Source organism: Sciurus vulgaris (genome assembly GCF_902686455.1).
Source record: "Sciurus vulgaris genome assembly, chromosome: 7".
Classification (NCBI taxonomy): Eukaryota; Metazoa; Chordata; class Mammalia; order Rodentia; family Sciuridae; genus Sciurus; species Sciurus vulgaris.
Genome location: NC_136467.1, coordinates 152,409,151 through 152,430,514, shown reverse-complemented (window position 1 = coordinate 152,430,514; position 21,364 = coordinate 152,409,151). Strand labels below are relative to the sequence as shown.

Here is a 21,364-nt window from a genome sequence, read left to right as displayed (position 1 = left end):
ATGCACAAACCCCGGGTGGTACAGAATAACAGAATTCAGGCCACAAGACCTGCTTAAGGAATCCATTGGCACACTCCAGAGTTCATCTAGTGGAGGGATCTGTCTGTCCCTACCATGGCTAGTTGTGAAGAAAGGGAAGGATGGAAGGAAAGGGCAGAAGAACCAAAGCCTGGGGCAGGGACAGGGCAGGAAGCCCACGCCATCAAAGAGAACCAGGGGGCCTCAAGGGCTCACCGGGCTCCTTTTGACCCACTCCTCATGAACTTCTCTGCACCCGTGTAGATACATAACTCCATTTATGTATCCACTAGGATCTCTCAAGCCAACTGAGATCTTACTTGAGATACTTCTCTTTACTATTCTTGATAGCTGTTTTGGTTATGCTTCCTATGATCTGTCTTTTAAACAGATTTTGCTTTTATTTTCCATTAGAAAATGGGGGGAAAGAAAACTTGAAAGATTTCACCAAAGAGGACTTGACGGTGTCAGGGAAGCCCAAGAAAAGATGTTCCGCATCATGAGCTCTCAGGGCAAGGCAAATTAAGTCTCTAACGAGATGCCACTTTACACCTATCGGAATGTCTAAAACCAAAAGCAATAATACCAAATGCTGGCAAGGATGCAGAGAAATGGGATCATGCATGTATTGCTGGTGGGAATGTAAAATGATGCAGCCACTCTGGGAAACTGTTTGGCAGTTTCTTATGAAACTAAACACACAATTATCATTTGATCCAGCAATTTCACTCTTAGGCATTTCTCCCAGAGAAATGAAAACTTTTGTTCATACAAAAACCTGTACGCAAATGTTCACAGCAGTTTCATTCATAATAACCAAGATCTGGAAACAGCCCAGATACTCTTCAACAGGTGAGTGGTTGAACTTGCATGGTGCATACAGATCATGGAACACTGCTTCATGATAAAGGGATCAGCTATCGAGGTGAGCAACGGTGACCCCGAATACCCAGAGCATCAGGGAGATTTTTCAAAGCCAAGCCCAAAGGATTATAAACTATATGATTCCATTATGTCTACAAAGATTTTTAGCAATGGAGAACCAATTAGTGGTTTCCCGGGACAACACAGGAAGACAGTGGAGGAGCGGCCAGCAGGAGGGGTGTTTGGGAGGTGGAGCATCCCAGCACCTCGCCTGTCCTTCACTGTGGTGGTAAAAACACAGACATATCCATGTGGTAAAATTATATGGAATCCATATGCACACGCACGAGCACAGGTAAAACCAGAAATGGGACTGAGACCGATAGACTCAATCAGCGTCAATATCCTGGCTGTGACACTGTAGCAGAGTTTTGCCCGTTTCCCCAAAAGGGAACGGGTAAGGCTATGGTGTTTCTTACAATTGTGACGCGATTATGATCTCAATTAAACAGATCAAAAACAAGCATTTGTGAACAGCTACTTTAATAATTTATTCATTTTACCTTTTTTTCTCTTTGAAACAAGACTGCTTGTATTTTTCCCCCCTACCCCAACTGGTTATCACGTAACTTCCATTAAACATACTGTGAAAACTATTCATTGGATCTAAGCTGAGGAGGGAAATAAGCCTTAAACAAAGGAGTACTTATCATGAGACTGCATTTCCATGAAGCTGGAGGACGGGCAAATCTCATCTGGGACAGGGACAAACAGAACAGAAACACTGCCTGTGGATAGGGCGACATTCCTGTGACAGATCTGCACACCAGGACACCTCGGCTCTAGCTACACCCAGAGTCCCCAGACTCAATGGTCAAAAAAAAGTTTACAATGATCCCATTTCTGTCTTACACATTCTTCTCAGGGAAAGGAAATGGCAATCAGCAGAGTAACCATGAAGCAAATTCATATAAAAGGTATCATTAAATCAGACTAAATTAAATTAAAACAGATGTAATTAGGGCCCTCTGAAAGTAATTTTGGCTAATACTTTGTTTACATGCAATATAGATGTAGCAACTACTGTCCTCGGGCAGTTGCAGCTGCTGCTACATTAATTATTACATGTGCTTTTTATATTCCGGCTCAAAATATCCTTTATAGGTCTGAGGAGCTGATGTTCTCTTGCCAAGTTTACTTCAAATGAGTGTGGGATCCCACAGAGGGAAAAGCTCCTGAGAAACCCACGCACTGATGTGTACGGAACCTCGCCAGGCCCGCACAAGAGAGCCACACTTTTCTTTGTGTAATCGTGACTTTATTCTACTTCGGGTATTTATTTATTTTGGGAAAACGAAGAGGGAGGGTGGACTGTTGTTAATTACAAGTATACCCAACAGGACCTAACCCTTTTCACGGCAAAGGCTGACCCTGCACAGACACGTCTGCTTAACCGGCCAGACATGTCAAGACGCTGATGGAAAATACCGCTTGACCCTCTGAGCGATTCCCAGGCAAGATAACCGCCAGCTAGGAACTTCAACTGCCTGCTGTACATTTTGGCCCAAAACCTTGCTCATAGTGCCCAGGCGCTCTCTCTGATCCCGTTTTTAGGTTAAGTGGCTCACAGTTGTAGCCAGGACCTCAGAGTGACATCGTGGTCACACTCCTTGCAGTAATGTTTACTTTTACCCCATTTGCCTTCTAGACGTTGCTACCAGTTTGATTCTTCACCCTGATTTCAGTCCTTGTGCTATGAGTGGGTACACAGGCCATCATTCCTAAACACTAGCATTCCTGTGGTTCAACAACAGGCCAAAGAATCACTGTAGACATGAAGATGCCTTCAAACTCTTCACCTATAAACATCGATTTTAAAAAGGGTGGGTAAGTCTTGAACCATTTGAGCACTCCCTTCCAGACAAAAGGTTTACACTGGACGATTAATTGGCATATTCCGATAATACCATGTTGATGGTCTCCAATGAGGGTCAGAAACAAGAAGCTCTCTCCCCCTCCCCTCCCCGCCTTTGCAAACACCTCCAGATGCCCTTGACCTCTGACTTTTTTTTGAAAAGCATATGCCCTTCACAGCAGATAGAAGAGCATTACACCAGGAATGCCTATTTTTTTTAAAACTCAGCACCTCTTTAGTGTTGAAAATCTATTGAGAAATCCCCTCGTCCTGAGGCTACAGATCTTTATTCAGCCAGGGCCTTCAGCAATGCTGATATGTCAAGAAACCTAATCTCTTAATGACTAGTGTCAGAGAGGGGCAGGCCTGTCAAGGAGTCACCCTTGCAATGAGCTTCATCTCAGGTGCCTGGCAGCCCGTTCACACAGGCCAGGGGCCCTGGCTGCCACAACATGCCACCTGCAGTCTCTCACCCCAGGGTGTCCAGCGGTATGAGTTGGCCCTCCTGCCCCCCACCCTCAGCTTCCACGTCTCCAGTCCTCCCTGGGGAACAGTCTGCTCCAACCCCAGGACACACCCAGGCCTCCAGGGGTTCCAAACACAGCACAAGTGTGGGCGTGGAAGTCTGGCGACACTGGAGGGAGGTCAGGAGGGGTGCCCGGTGGGTAGACGGGCTGATTCCCTGCCAGGCTTTGCAGGAAGGTTTGGTTTCTGAGCAAGACTTTTCAGGGAGGAACATTACCAGATGGGAAAAGAGACAGCCTAGGGAGAAGAATTTGAGCAAAGTGAAACAAATCATTCTGTGGAAAAAATGCCAAAGAGATTGGTGTGCCGTAGCAGAGGCTTCCTGCACGCTGTGCTAGGAAGGGCATGATACAATGGGGGCGAGGTCCGGAGGCCTCGCGCCTCCACTGATTCAGTGAATAACTGCGTGGCGACCTGACCATCAGCTCTGCACCCGGCACAGTTCTGAGGTGCTGGAGAAAAAATACTTTGAGAAAAAATGCAAGATCTTCTTTTCACAGGAAAACCATCTCTCAGTTGATTGAGATAAGATGCTAAACAAAACATGTCATTATTAATTCTATTCCCCAAAACCACAGAAGAGGTTTTTTGTTCTCTAAATTAGAAAATCTGCAAGAGGTGGATAGAGTTTAGGCAGTTAGGAAGCCCTCCCCAACCCGGGCTCTATCTAATCACTGGCAAGTTAGCTACCACGGGAAGGGTGAACGTGAAAGACCAAGACCCACTCGGTAGACACAAACTAATTTTCTTCTCCTTTCTGTAGGCCAGTGAACAGGAGACTTCCCTAAAGACTCAGAGTCAACAAAGATCTCATATCTGGGGGGGTAGTGCCGCAGGCTGTCCCGGGTCTCAGAGAGTGGGGACAGATGGGGCCTGTTCTCCACCAGGCCAGGGCACAGGGACCCCTCCCCACCCCACAGTGCAGTGCCCACAGTCAAGTCAGACCCAGGGGACCGAAGGAGGAGGATGTCCACCGGGTGACCAGGATAGGGGCTGTTGTTCCTACTGTAGAGCAAGCACCAGCAGCCCTGGCAATGTTTGTGTGTTATTCTAACATTACCATGGATTGTTTTTTCCTTCAGAAATCTCCTCTGCAGTTTGCAAGTAATAAAATCACATGGGTAGACTGTAAGAAAGAAGGTGTTTGGGACCCAGGAAGTGGGTTATTACCCACTGGTTTGTGAATAATGGTGGACACCGTGAAGGTGGCCCGTGGCCCTGTCCCTCCACCCTCAATCATTCCCCAGGGTCATTAGGGTACAAGGCAGTGTTCGGACCTAGGATTCAGGCCAAGTTTTTAGGGAAAAGACCACAGCACCGCCATTTTGTTCAACAAGGGAAGCCACCTTCATCCGAGAGGTTAGAAGACAGAGGGGGGCAAGGCCAAGGCCAGTGCAGGAACCCGCTCTGTCATCGTCACCAGCCTGCAGGCCCCGAGCACTCAGGCAGGGCTCACTGATCACGTTCAGAGCAAACTGCCGACGTCCCGTGAAGTGTCCTTCAGAGACGAGGTGACTCAAGCAGAGAAGGTCAAGCGACTCACAGGACAAGCGAGAACTTGGCACCTGGACTCCAGAGCAGCCCTTTCCGGCTCCTCTCCAGCAACCTCTCTGGTCACTGGCTCGCCACAGATTCTCTAGGCTGTGCTTCTTCCCGAGAACTGGGGACCACCAAGGAAGCGCCTTGCTGCTCTTCAAGTGCCTCCTGCTCTTTGGACATTGGCAACAGGTAGCATCACACCCACGCACACTCCAAAGTGGAAACTGCATGTCACATTTACATGCCACAAACCAGGTCTCTCCAGACCTCACCTTCAAAGTCTGCTGCTTCTGTTACGTTTCAGGGGTTGGTTAATTATGCGACTTATCCAGTTAACAATTTGCATCTTCAATTCCCTTCTAGGAGAAAGTACTGTAGACGCCAGCCACAACGTCTTGATTCGGCCCAAACAGTCACTGATCACCCACTAAGGAAGATGACTCTGGTACAATTGATAGGTCAGAGCTTAGCTAGTGAGGCCACCATTAGAGAGTTTCGGCCTCACAAAGCATTACTGGATCAAAGGCAGTACAGGCAGACAATAACCCTAGATACTGATCGACATGTGCCCTTCAAAGGATTTGGGAATGGAGTGGGGGAAGGGAGGTGGTACCAAGAAAGAGGAGAAATCAGGTAAGATTCACGGGCAAGAGACAAATCTTGAGGGTCCCTCGTCTCACTGGTTCAACCCGTGACCTTCAGCAGATGAGGTGAAAGCAAAGTGCATTCCGCAGGAACTGGACTGCAGTTCTAGCCTTTGGATGGCTTCCTGGGCCCGTGACAGGTACCAGCATCCTTGGGGGTGATGCTGGGCAGCAGCAGGAAGACAGATCCCAGCCGCCTATGATCAGGAGGGAGACACTGCAGTGTACCCTGTGGCTGAGCCGTGACGTTCCGTGGCCCTGAATACAGGGCCCTGAATACATTTTTTACTTAATATATTTTCAACTAATGATGGGTCTTACTGACACGTAGACCTACTGAAAGTTAAGGGGCATCTTTCTCTTTCCAGAACATTACATACGCCACACGTGTTATTGTTAGAGACAGCAAGACATTGCAGAGACTTCTTTCCCTTTAAAATCTGGAAACTGGGCAAACCTAAGGGAAGGAGAGATTTCCATGACAAGGAAATCTCACACATGCACCTTCAGGATTAAGAGGGAAGGTGGGAGAATTCTTCCCCAGAATCCCCGTTTCACTTTCCTTAGGTGGCACATGAAGAGGCACAGCCAGGCAAGCCGGAGCAGCTGCAGTCACCAACCTGGGTGATGCCCTTCTTGGCCCCCCAACTGCGAGAGGAAGCAGCTAGCGCCTCACACCCGGCCAGCGCGGCCACTTGAGCCAGCGACCGCTGCGTCACTGTTGAAGAGGAAAGTGCCTTCCAGGGAGCACCTTCTTTTGGTAAGAAAAATCTCAGCAGTCCATAAACGATTTTAATTTGCCGTACTCTATTTTTATAGACGTCTCTGAACAATTAAAACTCGGTATTGTAAACTGAAATTGCTCACGCCTAGCTGCAAATTTTATTGCCACAAACAGGGTCCCTAAGAAGCACTATTAACTTTAATGGTGACTGGCTGCTCCCTCCGAGTCATCCTCAGCGAAGTAACGGGGGACGGCTCCTCCTCGGAGGGAAGGAGACGCAGTGAAGCAAAGACAAGAGTGGGATCGGGCGAGGGTCCTGCCGGAAACAGCAGCACCGTGGGAACAGAGAGAGTAATCCTTGAGGCCAGAAAGAATCCCCATCTCAGAGTCCGGGAGCCAGCTCTTCAGAAACCGGTGGATGGAGCACAGTGACCACGCTAAGCAAGGGACACCTGCCCTCTTCCTGAGGTGGACGCCCTCAAAACACCAATACGCTTAAAAAATAAAAACTCTCTTGAACCTTTGGAATTCCTTTACTCATGTGAACCATGGCAGAGAAACAGAAAAGGCCTTCTCATTCTCATTCATTCAAGTATTTTCCTAAAGGTCGGATGTTCTAAAAGGGTTACTTGATCACTGTGGGAAAATGGAGGGGAAAGTGAAAATACCTTCTCCTCCCCCCGCTTTTTCTTTTTTTGGATACTGGGATTAAACCCAGGGATTCTTAACCCCTGAGTCATATCCCCAGCCTTGTTGAGACAGGGCCTCACAAAGTAGCTGAGGCTGGCCTTGAACTTGCAATCCTCCTGCCTCAGCCTCCTGTGTCACTAAGATTCCAGGCGTGAGCCACCTCACCTGGCAAGGAAACACTTTTAAATGTTCATGATCCACATTCCACTAGTGCTTACTCAACTGTTTTTCGCACAGATATGATTGCACATGCAGTCTTTAGTTCTCCTTTTACATATTCCAGTGTAAATTAAATTGTGAATTTAAAGCACTGCGTAAATAGCTTCGATGTTTAATGTCTTTCACACACTTTCACTCACATAATCATCTCTCTGTGGGTGGACATTAGGGATTTCTTTTCCTCTCCCATTTAAAGAGCTCTCTGCACATAGATTCCATGTGTCTACCAAGAAGATAAAAATAAGTATATATTTTGAGGTACACAAAATGTGCTTTCCAAAATAGGAATGTGCAATCTGAAGTTTCTCTAATCTCCATCACTGAAGTAACTCTTATAACAAACGACCAAATAACAAGTGATGGTAACTTTGGCCCTTTTGATTCCACAGCTTCCGGGGTCCTTGGCTGCACCAGGTCCGTGGACTTTCCCAAATCCAGCTACGCGCGGCTCCGCTGAGCAGCTCCACCGTGGAAGCAAGGACGAGTGGGAGGCCAAGAAGAGAGAGAAACAGCTGCGAGGGAGGGAGGAGGAAAGAGGGACTCGTCAACACAGCTCGCGGCCTCTGTCATTCCTGAACTCCAGAGCCCTTAATTCGCTTCTCATAATTTTCCCTGAAAAATACATTCTCACGTCTTAAGGGGAAGGAGAAATCCAGTTCAGCTTTAACAGAGTGCAGAGGAGTGGGTGAGGCTGGGTCCAGGAGTTCACGGGAAAGCGGGAGGGAGGCAGGCGGCCAGGACGGTTTAGGAGGAGGGAGGGCGGGCAGGAGAATCTCTCCTCTCTCTCTCCCTCCCCGACTCGCCCTTTGCTGCTCTTCCTGGGCTCCAGGTCTGGAGTGTGGCACCCACCTGGAGCCTGCAGAGCTCGAGAGGACCCTCCTCCCTCCTGGGTCTGCTCGGCCCCACACACTCCAGGCTGCAGGGTCAAGCCCAGCTGGCAGCCCAGGGAACTCCAGGTCAAGGCCCCGGTTGGCACAGGAGCTCCCACTGAGTGAAACTCGGCCTCCAAAGGAGGATGGGGCCGCCGCCAGGAAAGAACCGCTCTGCAAACAGACTTCCAAGAAGAATCAGCCTCTTGAAACCCTCGCTGCAAAAGTTCACAGGCCAACAGCTGCCGCTGCGTGTATGGGGCTCCGAGGAGCCCGAGCTGGGCTCTGCGACAACCTGGGCCGGGGCGCCAAGGCCTGCGCTCCTCCCCGCACTGCCCGGCCCTCAAGCACTCTTGGTCAGAAACTGGGTGGTAAAGTTGTCCACGGAGCGGGACCGACTGTCCTTTCAAATGGCGTGCTCTGTTCAAGAGGTTAGGACAACAACGGAAGAGAGCGGTCACTCTCCGGCCCTGGCATGCATCTGCCAGGGTGGAGAACTGGCCCCGGACCTTCTCTTCTCACGGGTCTCCTCTGGGTTCAAGCCACTGAACTCTGACCCTTTTCTGGACCCATAGAAATCCTTTCTAGAATGACTGTATCAAATTTTATTTGTCCCTTTTTGCCCAGCTTTAAACTAACAGCTCCATGCCAAAAAGAAAAAAAAAAAAAAAAGTTGCTGTTTCAGAAAGTCTCAGCAGGCTTCACCCCTGCCAAAGCTGACAGCATAGCCTGTCCCGCGCAGAGAGGGGCGGCCGCAGGGAGGGAGGGGAAGGCCAGAGGGCAGCTGTTTTTTCAATAAACTCCAGCAGAAAGCCTCCCACACCCACACTGCGTGTTCACATCCCCAGCAGAGAGCAGGGGAGGCGGCCCACTCCTCCGTCCCTCTGGGGCTCACCATGGGCTCCCTGGCTCTCCACACTCCCACGCAGCTGACCGCGGCCCTTTCTAACCCACCCAGGAGCAGGAGGACAGAAGCCAGAGGTTGTCTCTCTTTCCTTGGACGCTAGTCTCTGCTCCAATGGCTCTCAAGAGAGTTTCTCCTCCTCCCCATCCACTCTCCACCCCAGTGTGTCCTGGCCCAGAGTCACATGGGGTGGCACCACTTCAGGGCCAACTAAAAGGTACCCGCTTTTCATCCCACACCTTTCTAGAATGTTCTGGAACCCTCTCTCCACAAAAAGACACAGCTGTTGTCCACAGACCCTGGGCTCCCTAAAGCTGCCTGTCCTCAGCAAATGGGCCTCTGTGTTCTCTTCTGGAGTGGGAAGGGAGGCAGGGAGGAGGAGAAGGAAGAAGAAGGAATGAGAGAGCAGCTGCAGCACACCCCCCCGCCCCCCAACACACACACACACACACACACACACACACACACACACACACACACACACACACGGGCACACTCACCCGAGCAAGAGCTCCAGTTTGTTAACCTAGAACACCCTGGGGCCTTGCAATCAAAGAGGGCCCCACCCGAACACCACCTCTGATCCTTTTTCCCTTCTAGTGGGAAGGCAGAGAGAGGGAAAATAAGGACAAGTGTGTGCGAAAGAGTAACTCTGCCTAGCGCGAACTTGGCTTTGGGCAGAAAACCAGATCACAGGCCCAACACCTCCATTTCTGTCCAAGTGGAGAGAAAAAGTACAAGGTGCAGCGCTGACCCAGCCACAGGACCCTGCCGCCCGGAGCTCCACCCCCTCAAGTCCCCAGCTGGCCTTTCTTTCTTTTTTAACTTCTTCAGAGTTTTGTAGTTCATCTTGGGAAACTGATTCTTCTCAACGTCCTGGTCTTAATTAGAGTTATTGTGGGATGGTCATCTAACCATAAAACCCAGGGTGTGCATGTGCATGAATTTTTCTTTTAAAAAAGCCTCAGACTTTCTCGACTGACCCAACAATAGCCAAAGAAGGAGAATTTATGTAATGTCAGTTTGGTTCACTGTTTAAAAAAAAAAAAATCCAGGTTTAGGCTGCATTCATTTAAGACCAATGCTGTAACATGTCATCCACTGGGGGTTTTAAAATGGAAATATGACTTGGTACATCACGGGCACTAACTGAGATGTTTCTAGAACGCATCTAGTCCCAAACAGACGCCACACTGCTGCACCTGCTGCAACTGAGCTCACACTGGGTGGTTTCCTTTGTTTGTTTACAGCTCCCGTACACGACTCTCTGTTTACTCTTCAAATTAAAAGAAAATAAGAATCACTGATGCCAACTTCCAATTCCCAGGGAAATCCAATTTTCTTTCTTCCGACTCTTCCTTCTCTATTTCCAGGACTATTTAAGCATAAAAGGAAGACAGGCAGGAAAGAATCAACTAAGGGCTGGAGACCCCATCTCTGTGGCTTGAATTTCCCAGTCTCAGGCTGAGACAGGAGATTCACAGCTGAACGCAGGCCTGTCCATCAAACTGACCACTCCAAGAAGAACACCAAGTAACCGCTTCAGTTTTGATGCTAGAACTCAGGCAAACTAGGAAACAGGGAAGGTACCTCCTGCCTCGAGGCCCATCTGAATGCTTCTGGATTCTTCTGCTCCCCTGCCTGCCCTGGGCCGCTCAGGGTCCTCTCACCTCCATCGTGACCCTGTATGTAATTATTTGCAACCAGGCAAGAATTTTTACGAACTTAATTTGAACTCTGTTCGTTGTCTGTCTGCAAAGAAACTACATCTAAAACTCTCACCTCGAGGGGTCCCTAGAACCTCCAGGGGAAATGAACCCTGAAAGTAGAAAATACATAACGAAACATAAGCTTCCAGGGAGATGAGTGCCCTGTGTTCCAGATCTTTCTATGAGTTAGAATCACATGGCCTGGAGGTGACAAGCCCCGTGAGATGCCCCCTTGGAATCTCCAGCATCACCCATCCATGGTTTAGAAGCCAAATGTCGCCCGAAAGCCCACGTGCTAAAGGCTTGGTGCCCAGGGTAGCACTACTGGGAGTGCTGTGGACGATGAGGAGCACGGCCTTGTGGGAGGTCACTAGGTCACTGGGGCGTGTCCTGAAGGGCACTGTGGGACCCTGGACTCTTCCCTGCTGCTGCTACCATAGGTGAGCAGGGTTCAGCCGCGTACCCCCCACCACTGCTGTCCAGCACCCCCGCCAAAGGCCTAAGGGCAGTGGGTCCATCCAGTCATGAACCGGACCCTCTGAAAACTGAGCCAACATAAATACTTGCATTTTAAAATTATCTCAAGTATTTCATTATAGTAACACAAAGCTGTTACCATAGCTCAGACACACAAATATGATTAGTGTTTCTGGTTCATTTTTCCTAAAAATTAAGGACATGCCTGGAACAGTCTTGGTCTTGCTCAGACACCTCTACTTGAAGATAATATTCTTGCTACTTAAAAATACTGGCTCACTAGCCAGGTGCGATGGTGCGATATAGTCCCAGAGACTCAGGAGGCTGAGACAGGAGGATTGCAAGTTCAAGGCCAGTCTCAGCAAATTAGTGAGGCCCTAAGCAACTTAGCAAGACCCCATCTCTAAAGAAAATATAAAAGTGGCTGGGGCTATACCTCAGTGGTTAAGTGCCCCTGGGTTCAATTCCCAGGGCCAAAAATAAATAAATAAAAAACAATATAATGGCACCCTCTGCCTATCTGATGACAGTTTTGTCTACACTATCCGCAGTATCTATAAATCCAATATGCAGCAGTCATACAAGTCATCAGTTGAGCAGTATCACATATTGCCCACAGGCAGGGAGCCTCTCCATACCTGGTACTGAATGGAGAAAGACCTAGTGAAGTACATGCCCTAAGCCCAGGAGATAGAAGCTTCCTTCCATGAATACTACACCAGTCAAGATACTCTGCGAGGGAAAGATGGAATGGAAGAGGAGAGAGAGAAATACAAAGCTGAGCACGATTATTCAAGGACCCGAGGCACACAGTCCTCGTGCACCCTGGTCTGTGACTGGCCTGGCTCACAGCACCTAGGGGTTTACCCTGTCCAAACGTAGTTTTATGTTTGGGGGGGATAAAAAAGAAAAGCAGAGCTGCATGTCCCCCCGCACCCCCGCCGGTCTTCCTTTAGGAAAGAAGTTGAAAACGGGCATCTACCAATGGTCAGCTGATCTGCACCTCTGGGCCTGTCCTCTCGGGCAGCATAGTGTAGCGCCTTTAAGAGTGGCTGTCTCTAGAGTAAATTTCAGAAGACGCTAAACCAAACGTGACTGGAGGAGGTAGAGGAGAGGAAGAAAAGGATCACCTCACTAGATCCCACGTTATCCAAAGCCAGATGCTCAGACGCCCCTGTCAGGGCGTGGCAAGGCCTCCTCCTGGGCCTCCCGACCAACGCTGCCGCCATGCCAGAGTCCAGGGCTCTGTGGTCAACCCTCAACCTCTCTACTGGACCAGAGCTCACCCTCAGTTCTCAAAATTAGGAAATCTTCATGCTGGGCCCATGACCTCTCACAGTGTTTTAAAAATAAAATAAGAGCACTATCCTACATTAAATTTTTAAAAAATGCCTTACACTGTTAGAATACTGCTGGGAAAGACAAATTCTAAATCCCCTATAATGTGAATTATGGCTACTAGCATGAAGGGGATCACTCTCAGCTGAAATAGAAAATTAAGGCCAAAACTCCAGATAAGACAGAATACCAGCGAAGCTGGAGCATCTCCCTTCCTGAAGGGCGCTCACCAATCACCGAGCCCCACTGAGGACGCTTCCGCCAAGCCTCCCTGAACCCAGACCGTGGCCGGTCCCCAGGCTCTGTGCAGATCAGGGCCAGGCGGGGCCACGCACAGCGGCTCCCGTGATCAGATGGACATCCACTCATCCGCGTAGGACAACAAGGCCGGTGAGGACTTTGGAACTCAGTGCCTCTGCAGAGGCCCGTTAGGCCATCCCTGAGTTAGACTCCATGCACCCAACCCCTCGTTTCCTCCGTAGATTTCACTTGCAAAAGCTCTTGGGATGCCCTGGACACATGGGTGACATCGTGCTGGACATGGAGGAGAAACAAGCCTCTGAGAAAAGAACACAGCCCGCTGCCTTTTGCAGGGCTTCCTGGAGGGGCGGCCACTACGTGGTGGCCAGGCCTTCACCTACAGGAACCTCAAGACGGCGCCTCCTCACAGGGAGAAGGCAGCTTCCGGTTTCCACAGGAATGAGTGACTTCCAATTAGGGTTTTGAGAGGGAATGATTTTCGTAGTAAATGTGAAACACACGGATTTCTTAGGAGGTTTCTGTCCACCCGACAGTTATTTCACTTCTGTGATAGAGAGAAATCATTAAGATTAAACACCATGTGCCACAGACCATCACGCCGGTTTCCTGCTCAAGCAGAGGCCCGGCCTGAAACCATGATTCCAGAGGGAACCTCCACGCCTCCACGAGGCGGCAGAGCAGCAGGGCCCCCGGCTAGCAAAGAGTGGGGTGGGACTGGCATCCCCAGGATAGCCGCTCAGTGGATTTCGGGATCCGAGGAAAAGAAACTATCGCCAAGGGAAGAGGCAAAGGCCTCGCCAGGAGACCTGGGGCCCAGCCACCACGTGGGGCTTCTGTGTTGTTAATTATTGACACTCGTGGCGTGGTATTTTTGGTCAAGGTGCTTGCTCTTCATTCTGGCTGTACAGAAGAATCATCTGGAAGGTTAAAAAGAGGAACTCCAACAGGTCTCCACGAGGCTGCAGAGCTGGGAGCTCTATTCCATCCTGATCTGACACCAGCTGCGCGAATTCATTCTGGTTCTATGTCACAGAAGCTCCTGAGGAGCCTGAGAGCCAATCTTCCCATGGCCCTTCCTTCCTTCCCCTTCTTCCTTTCTTACTTTGAGAATTCCAAGATGCCCTCATGGGACTGAGCATCTCCTGCCCAGTTCCAGCGATTCTCCACGGGCCGCCTCACAGGAGGCCACGCCACGTGGGAAGCAGCTCCCGCCCCACCGCCCTCCCCTGTCACTGGCTCGTCTTGAGAGAGGCATGGATGGATTCCTCAGGGAATCCTAGTCAATTCCCGAGCAATCCATAACGGGAAAGAAGGCTCCGCCGTCTGTCACTGTGATACAAATGTTCCTCAGACACCTCAACCGCCAGGCTCACCCTAAGCAAAAACATCCTGCTAGGCAGAGCTACACACCACTCTCTGAAGGACAGGGATGTGACCGCAACGGCAATGCCCACGTGTGCTCAATTATCTTTCAGTAAGAGCCAAGGCCGTGTGCACTGAGCCCCCGCACACGCACACACAGGTCCCCACAGTGCCATGGCTTCTCCAGTGAGGATTGTGTCTGCAGCAGACAGGGAGAAGGCGGCCAGGACCTAGGTAAGTTTGCTGCAGATTCTCCATTTCTGGGAAATCTAAGTCCCCAGCACCTGGCAACATGCCCGTCAACTTGAACTGTTGCTCAGTGAATGCTGCCTTGGCTAAAATACACCTTTTACATCTCATTATGAATGTTAATAATTTAGACATTTTATTAAAAGGCTCACACCTTCCTGCTACAGATATTAATAATGATATTCAGATGTTTTTAAACAAACGTGGCTATGTGAACATTTGAAAGCCTAATTTCTTCTATTAAGGAGCCCTCTTTCCAATTTCAACCTTTAATCAATACAGTCTGTCTCTAGCACAAAAGCAGGCACAGAACAATGGAACAGAATAGAGTCCAGAAACAAACCCATGGATGGATGGTCAGTAACCTCAAACGGGCCAAGATCCACGCGTGAGGATGGTCTCATCAATGAACGGTGGGGAACCTGGGTCTCCACGTGCCAAGGAACAAGACTGGACTGTTGAATCACAAAAACCAAATCAAAATGGAATAAAGACTTAAATGTGAGACTGGAAAATGTAAAACCCCTGGAAGAAACTTGGAAAGATCTCTTGGCTTTGATCTTGGCCATGATCTTTTAAAATATGAAATCAAAACAAACAACAAAAGAAAATAAGTGGAACTACATCAAACTAAAACACTTCAGCACAGCAGAGGAAATGATTAACAGAATGAAAAGACAAGCCACAGAAGTGGAGAAAGATGTGTAAGCCATCTATTTGATAAGTGGCTAATATCCAAAAGACATAAGGAACTCATACAATAGGAAAAAAACACAGCAAAGCACCTGAATAGGTCCTTTTCCAAAGAAGAGACACAAATGGCCGACAAGTACATAAAAAGGTATTGACAACATCAGTCATCAGGGAGGTCAAAGTACAGTAGACCTCCCTACACCCGTCAGGATGGCGGTTTTCAGGGTAAGCACTGGTGTTGGAGAGGAGCCTGCAGAGGAAGAGAACCTTACAGGACCGTTAGAAAACACTGCAGGGTCCTCCAGAAGCCCAAACTAGAACGAGCACAAACCCAGCAATCACACCTCTGGGTGTACATGCAGGGGAAATGGCACCCCGCCCCTTACACCAAGATATGGACAACCCAAGGCTCCCGTGGGTACATGAAGAGCACGTGATGGAAGACCTTCAGCATTAGTGAAGGAAAGCCCACGCACCAACCTGGAAGCCAGGGCGCTAGGGAAAATAAACCAGAGACAGAAACACGCCGTGTGACCTCAAGTGCTGTGGACTCTAAAAAGTCAAACTCACAGGAGGCTGGCGGTGACGGTGAGGGGAGATGCAGACACGATGGCGGATAGATACAGACTTCCACCTGGAAGTAGGAATGACTTCTGGGCATCTGATGACAGCACGGTGGCAGTTACGAGATGTGCTGGTGACCTGAACTCTAAGACAGCAGGCCTATTCGGCGTCCTCACCTCCAGACTGGCGACTGGGTGGTGAGGACGTGTTCATCTATCCGACCCTGGTGACCGTTACCCCACACGCCGCAAAGCCTCATGCTGTACACCTTGAGTAAACACAACTTCCATGTGTCAACTACTCCTCGATAAGGTGAAATAAAACAAAAAGGAATTTTAACAGATTTTAATAAGACAGCCTGTTATAAGCGGGCATAGGCAGATATCCCTTACAAACTCCTTAATGCCCAATTTCTAAGTGTGACCGATTCTAGTGCTTCTAGTAAACTCTTTCACATTTGTGAAACACAAATTCATAAGGAAGTAATACCTTTTATAGAAATATATTAAATTATTTTTTAGATGACCTAAGCATGGCTTTTTAAATTGCCTTTTCTATGAAATGTGTTTACCTTGAAAGGTGAAATAAAGGGCACTATGTTCAGAAGAAACCTCAGGCCCGCGACGCTGAACTTTTGAACTACCTCATGACCATTTGGTACAGCATGGGTTCCCAGGCAGATGCAGAGAACTGAAGACTAAAAGCTCTGCTATTTCCATCAAAACTAACGAGGCCTCCAGGAAACGGTGCCCATTCTCATGTCCATGGGATCAGCAGCAAAGCACCACATCAGCCAGACACAGCAAAGGTGTGTGACCCGAGGTCGGATGCCTGGGCACAGGTCCCAGCTCCGCCAAACTCCCGGGTCCTCGGACAAACTAGCTTCTCTGCATCTCATTGTCCTCATTTGTAAAATGAAGTTACGCAGGCATCCACTACAAGGAGATGCTGGGTTAAGTAAGTCTCACACAGAAGAGCTTAGCACCGTATTCAACATGCACCAAGCACTGGGTAAGCGGCAGGAGTAACACGTATCCCCAGCACAGAGTACATGCTCCATAAACAGATGTGGCTACAAGAAGGAGCTCTTGCTAGTTAGGCTTAGCTCTGCAAGAATCAGAGCCTCACACTTGTTCCAGAACCTAGAAAAAACACCGTAAACACCAGGAACAGGGTGACGGGAGGCGGAGGTGGGGCACTGACCACGCAGCGTGGGCAGGTTCTCTCCTCTCCAGGAGACAAGCCTGGGGCCTGCGCCCCAAGCCCTAGGGTTCTTATACGGAGGATCTGGGTCCACCAGAGGATGCCGATTACTGAGTGTCATGCAGCAACATTCTAACAAGAATTCCTAAGCACGTACCTTTATAAATCAGATGATTTAAAACACGCTTATTTCCCAAAACATGCATATTTCCCAAAAGAAGAGGGTGACAAGACCTAGTCACATGATAGTCATTAAAATCAGGCTTCCTAAAAAGCTTCATTATAAACATGGTATTTTAAGTCACTAAGTCATCAAGGAGTAGTAGCATACAAACATTTTTTCCTGGATAAACAATGCCCAAAATACTATGGAGGGACTCAGACTTAAGTACCCATGTTCACATTAGCTAAAAGATGGGAGCCACCCAAGTGGCATGTGTGGATGAATGGAGTGTGGTTTGTACACATAATGGAATATTACGCAGCCTTAGGCAGGGAGTCCCCGCACAGGCTTCAACATGGATAACTTGGGAACATCACACTGAGCGAAATCAGCCAGGTGCCAAAGGCCAATACTGTGTGATTCCACCTCTGAGAGGTGCCCAGAATGGTACCTTTCCACATAGAAAGCAGCACAGTGGCTGCCAGCGGCTGGCCAGAGACAGGAACCACGGAGCCTGCGTTTGACGGGTGCAGTTTCAGCTTGGGAAGACAAGGCAATGGTGCTCAGCACCAGGCGAGCTTGAGGCCGGTGAATATGCGTTTAGAACAGTGAGCTCTACATCACATGTACTTTAACCCAACACACAATATCAGTGAGCGCCTGCAACTCGTACAAAGGGAAAGGAGGAGCAGGCCGTCATCAGTGACCTTGGGCCAAAGAAAGTTCATCTGGATAATTCCAAGCAAGAAAAATCCTAAGGAACCAGGTAGTGACCCTCCTTGATGGAGGAGGAGGAGAAAATCTCCCCTCTGTCTCACTCCAGAACAAGAAAATGTACTGCAGGCACCCACTGCCTTGAAAATTAAAGGGAAAAATGACTCACTCGCCACTGAGGCTGGACTCCATGCCCCAGCACAGAACCCAGAGCTTCGTGTGTTCATCTGGACACCTTCAGCAGAGCAGAACAGGAAGGGGACGCAGCAGAGATGACATCATCAGACACCACAATGTCAGACGGGAACTCAGCCATTCATAATCTTTACCATGGAAGCAGAGCCTGATGAATTCCAGTTAGCGGTAATCCCCATTAAGATCATAACACTGTTATCTTTTTAAGTGAAAATATATTTAATTAGGTCACAGGAAGGAAGGGGCAGCTGGCTCCCGCGCTTCGACACCCGTTTCTTGGGTCTTACAGACACGATGGGAATATGACAGAGCCATGTTTCCTGGCACACACATTTCTTCTTTCTCTTTGTCCTTCCCTGTAGTCAATTTTTTATTGACATTTTACAGCACCTTGCCACTGCAGAGCTCACAAGGGAAGGGCAGTTCTTTGTGAGTGAAGTCACAGGACCAAGGAAAGTTTTGTCCTGGTATTTTTAGGATGGCAGGTTTCAAAAAGCCATTTTTTTTTTTTTTTAAAGTAAGAAAGCACACACACATCAGAAGGTAGCACGATCTCTAATGGTCGAACTCTGGGGATGCCACAGCCCAGCACGATCCAAGCAGCTCTTGGGAGTCACATCTCTAGCTCAGCTGTCCACAGCAAACAGTCTCTACTTGGTGGAGCCTGCCCCTGGGCTTTTAGGGCCTCTCCTGATTTAGTATGATCTGGAAGGATAAACAGAAAGCTTCAATCGATTTGAATTATTTTCCTGATTCTTATCAGGTAAGGTAATCTTTATTCATTCTGATTACAGTTTTCACTGGAATTAGAAACAGGTGGTATATGAATATTTGGTATTGCTGGGAGCAAATTTACATATCACCAGAAAACAGAAATTTTCTAATCACATAAATCATAAATTGTAATCACACACAAAAAAACAGCTCTTTCATTTTCTCTTAGAAGGAGTTGTGGAAAGGCCTAGGAATCAGAGCTTCAGGCCCAGCACCCCTCCAACAACCTGCCGTCCAGTGAAGACGCCACAAAACCGGCTGGGAAACCCGTAAATGCAGGTTTCTTATCCTAAAAGGAAACAGCCAACTGACCAATCAGGTTGTAAACGTCCGCTATCAATTAAGAATAAGTAAATTTATGAATTGATTAGATTTTTTTCTCATCTTGGCAAATGAAATCGGGTCTTCATTTCCACCCCATCTGCCCTCAGCAAGGAGAGAAGGGCAAGAAAGAAAATAAGCACTGGCGTCAAAGAAAACACCTCCACCCCATATTTTTTATTGGAAAAATAAATTTTGTTTTCCAGTAAGGTATTTCTTTTTTTTTTTTTAATCTGTTTTTCCTCAAGGCTAGAGTTCTATTTGTTTTTCAGTGAGGCACACGAAACCTCCCAAGTGCGACTTAGATTTACATCTGGCCAGTCCTCCAAATGTGACCGACCAAATTCATGCTGTTTGTTTCTAATGAGCGCTGTGATTTTTGGATAGCACATGTGAGGGACAGCAAACCAGCCCCTGCTCGCCAGCTGAGCAGGCAGAGGCGTCTTGGGAAGCCGGGGCCAGCAGATCCCACGAGACAAGTTCTAATCCCGCTGGCCAGAAACTTGGGGGGCAAAGGTGAAAAGCCCTGCCAAGAACATCAGGGGAACTCACTTCCCTTCCCTTTTTCCACAGACTATTTCAACACTCGAGCAACGAAGACTGCTCACTCAACCTTTCCTTTCTTAATTCAGGACCGCAAGGACGGCTCAGGCCCGGTCCACAGTCCTAGAAAAATTAAAAATGCCTCGCACTGTGAAATGCAGTATCAGTCTCCCCGACTTCCTTTCCTGGAGCCGTATCCTCTTTCAGGAAAGAGAAGGACAGCAAGCCAGGGAGCCGTATCGTTTGCAGGCTACAGAAATGCATACGCTTTCTGCCCAAGACACCTACAGGCACGCCTAGCCAATTTCCTCCCCTAGACACCCACTGGGCAGACAAGTGGCAGAAAGGGTCACCCCAGAGCAAATCAAACAACAAACACACAAACAGCTAGAGAAGGCAGAAAAACTGCCCCAAGTCACGTTGCCAGTGGGTGAAGAAGGAAGACACTTACTTGTTGGAAAAGGGCCAGCCCCCCAAGAGTACCCGCTCATGGAATATGTTCATGTCTCCTCCCAACTGAACCACAAACCAAAGGCGAGGCCCCACCAGTGGCTCCAAAGTAGGACTGCCATCAACGAGGCTTTAAACCCTAAGGTGTGGAGACCCCACTCCACCCACCCACCCATCGGATGTAAGCCAGAATCACCTGGGGTCAAGGGAGGGCACTGTGGCTGTCAAAATCCCTCAGGTGACTCCAATATCCAGCCAGCAGTTGAGAACCACAGCTTTAGAAGTATGTGAGCAAAGAGACGCTAGTTTCCCTACCAAATCCTCCCAGACCTTCCAGACCTCCACGGCGTGGTCAGAACCACCTAGAAGGCGAGCCCCACCCCATCCCAGGATCCCCGAATCAGCCAGCCTGGGTTAGGGTCTAATTTTTCTGGCAGTTCTCCTGGGAGTTCACAATGGGGGGGGTCTCAGAACCCCATTTTGAAAACAACTCATCTGGGTACAACTTCTGGCACTGCCAGACACTGGAAATACCAAATAGGAACTGGCTTTAGGACCTCTGTAGTTACAACTGGATGATTGAGCACCCCTCCGTATGTGATACAAAGGACTCACTCTGAACCACTGTTTAAAATGAGAAAACGTATTGATTTTTTTTTTTAAAGAGTGTGTCCTTACCTTTAAGAAATACACATTGGAAAAACAGTTGAAAACACTGCAGAGAGGACGGACCCGGGCAGGACTCAGCCCCCTCTCCGAGGTAACCCTCATCCCAAGGTTGGGACTTAACATTCCATGCAGGTTTTATGTCAACACAATGTGTAGGTATGAATGCATAAAGACAAAAACAGAAACAGGACAGAAAAGCAGCATAGATAAGTAAATGCAAAAAAAAAAAAAAAAAAAAAAAAGTAAATGCACAAAGGAGAACTGGAGAAATCTATTAGGAACACGGGCAGCCCAGGGAACAGCCAGCCAGGGAATCAGACGACCTTCCATCCGGAAATCCCCATCCATCCACAGCGCCTCTTACCTGGATATGCTGGATGTGTTGGATCGTCCACTGTCACTGGGGTGCTAGGAGAGAAAGGAAACCGAGTCAAACAAGGAAGGCTCAAGGGAAGGAGAGCACAGCATGGGTAGGTTGCAGAACACAGGTCTGTCGACTGGGAAACCACCTCAGGGCGGTTTGTCAAACTCTGCCCTTGGACTGTCAGTACACCTGACCATTCTGGAGCAGGGCCAGGGGCTGGCTGCAGAGCGACGAGTCCTGGACAAGGCTAGAAGCCTTCAGAGAGGCAGGGGTTCCTGGCCAGCTCTGACACCCCTATTCTAAAGCAGCGCCGGCAAGTCGTGAAGCCTTCTAGGCCCAGACGTCATGATCTGGAAAGTGAAGGGGTTTTATATATTCTCCAGAGTGACTCTACACTTGAGATG

General features: G+C 48.7%; 1 long non-coding RNA gene across 1 annotated transcript in view; it reads right to left on the bottom strand.

The window, feature by feature from the left end:
- LOC306665297 overlaps positions 1 to 21,364 on the bottom strand; it is a 157,601-nt gene that overhangs the window by 51,129 nt on the left and 85,108 nt on the right. The window contains exon 2 of the long non-coding RNA XR_013764961.1: positions 20,961 to 21,004. This is a non-coding gene — a long non-coding RNA (uncharacterized lncRNA). The remainder of the gene's footprint in view (positions 1 to 20,960; positions 21,005 to 21,364) is intronic.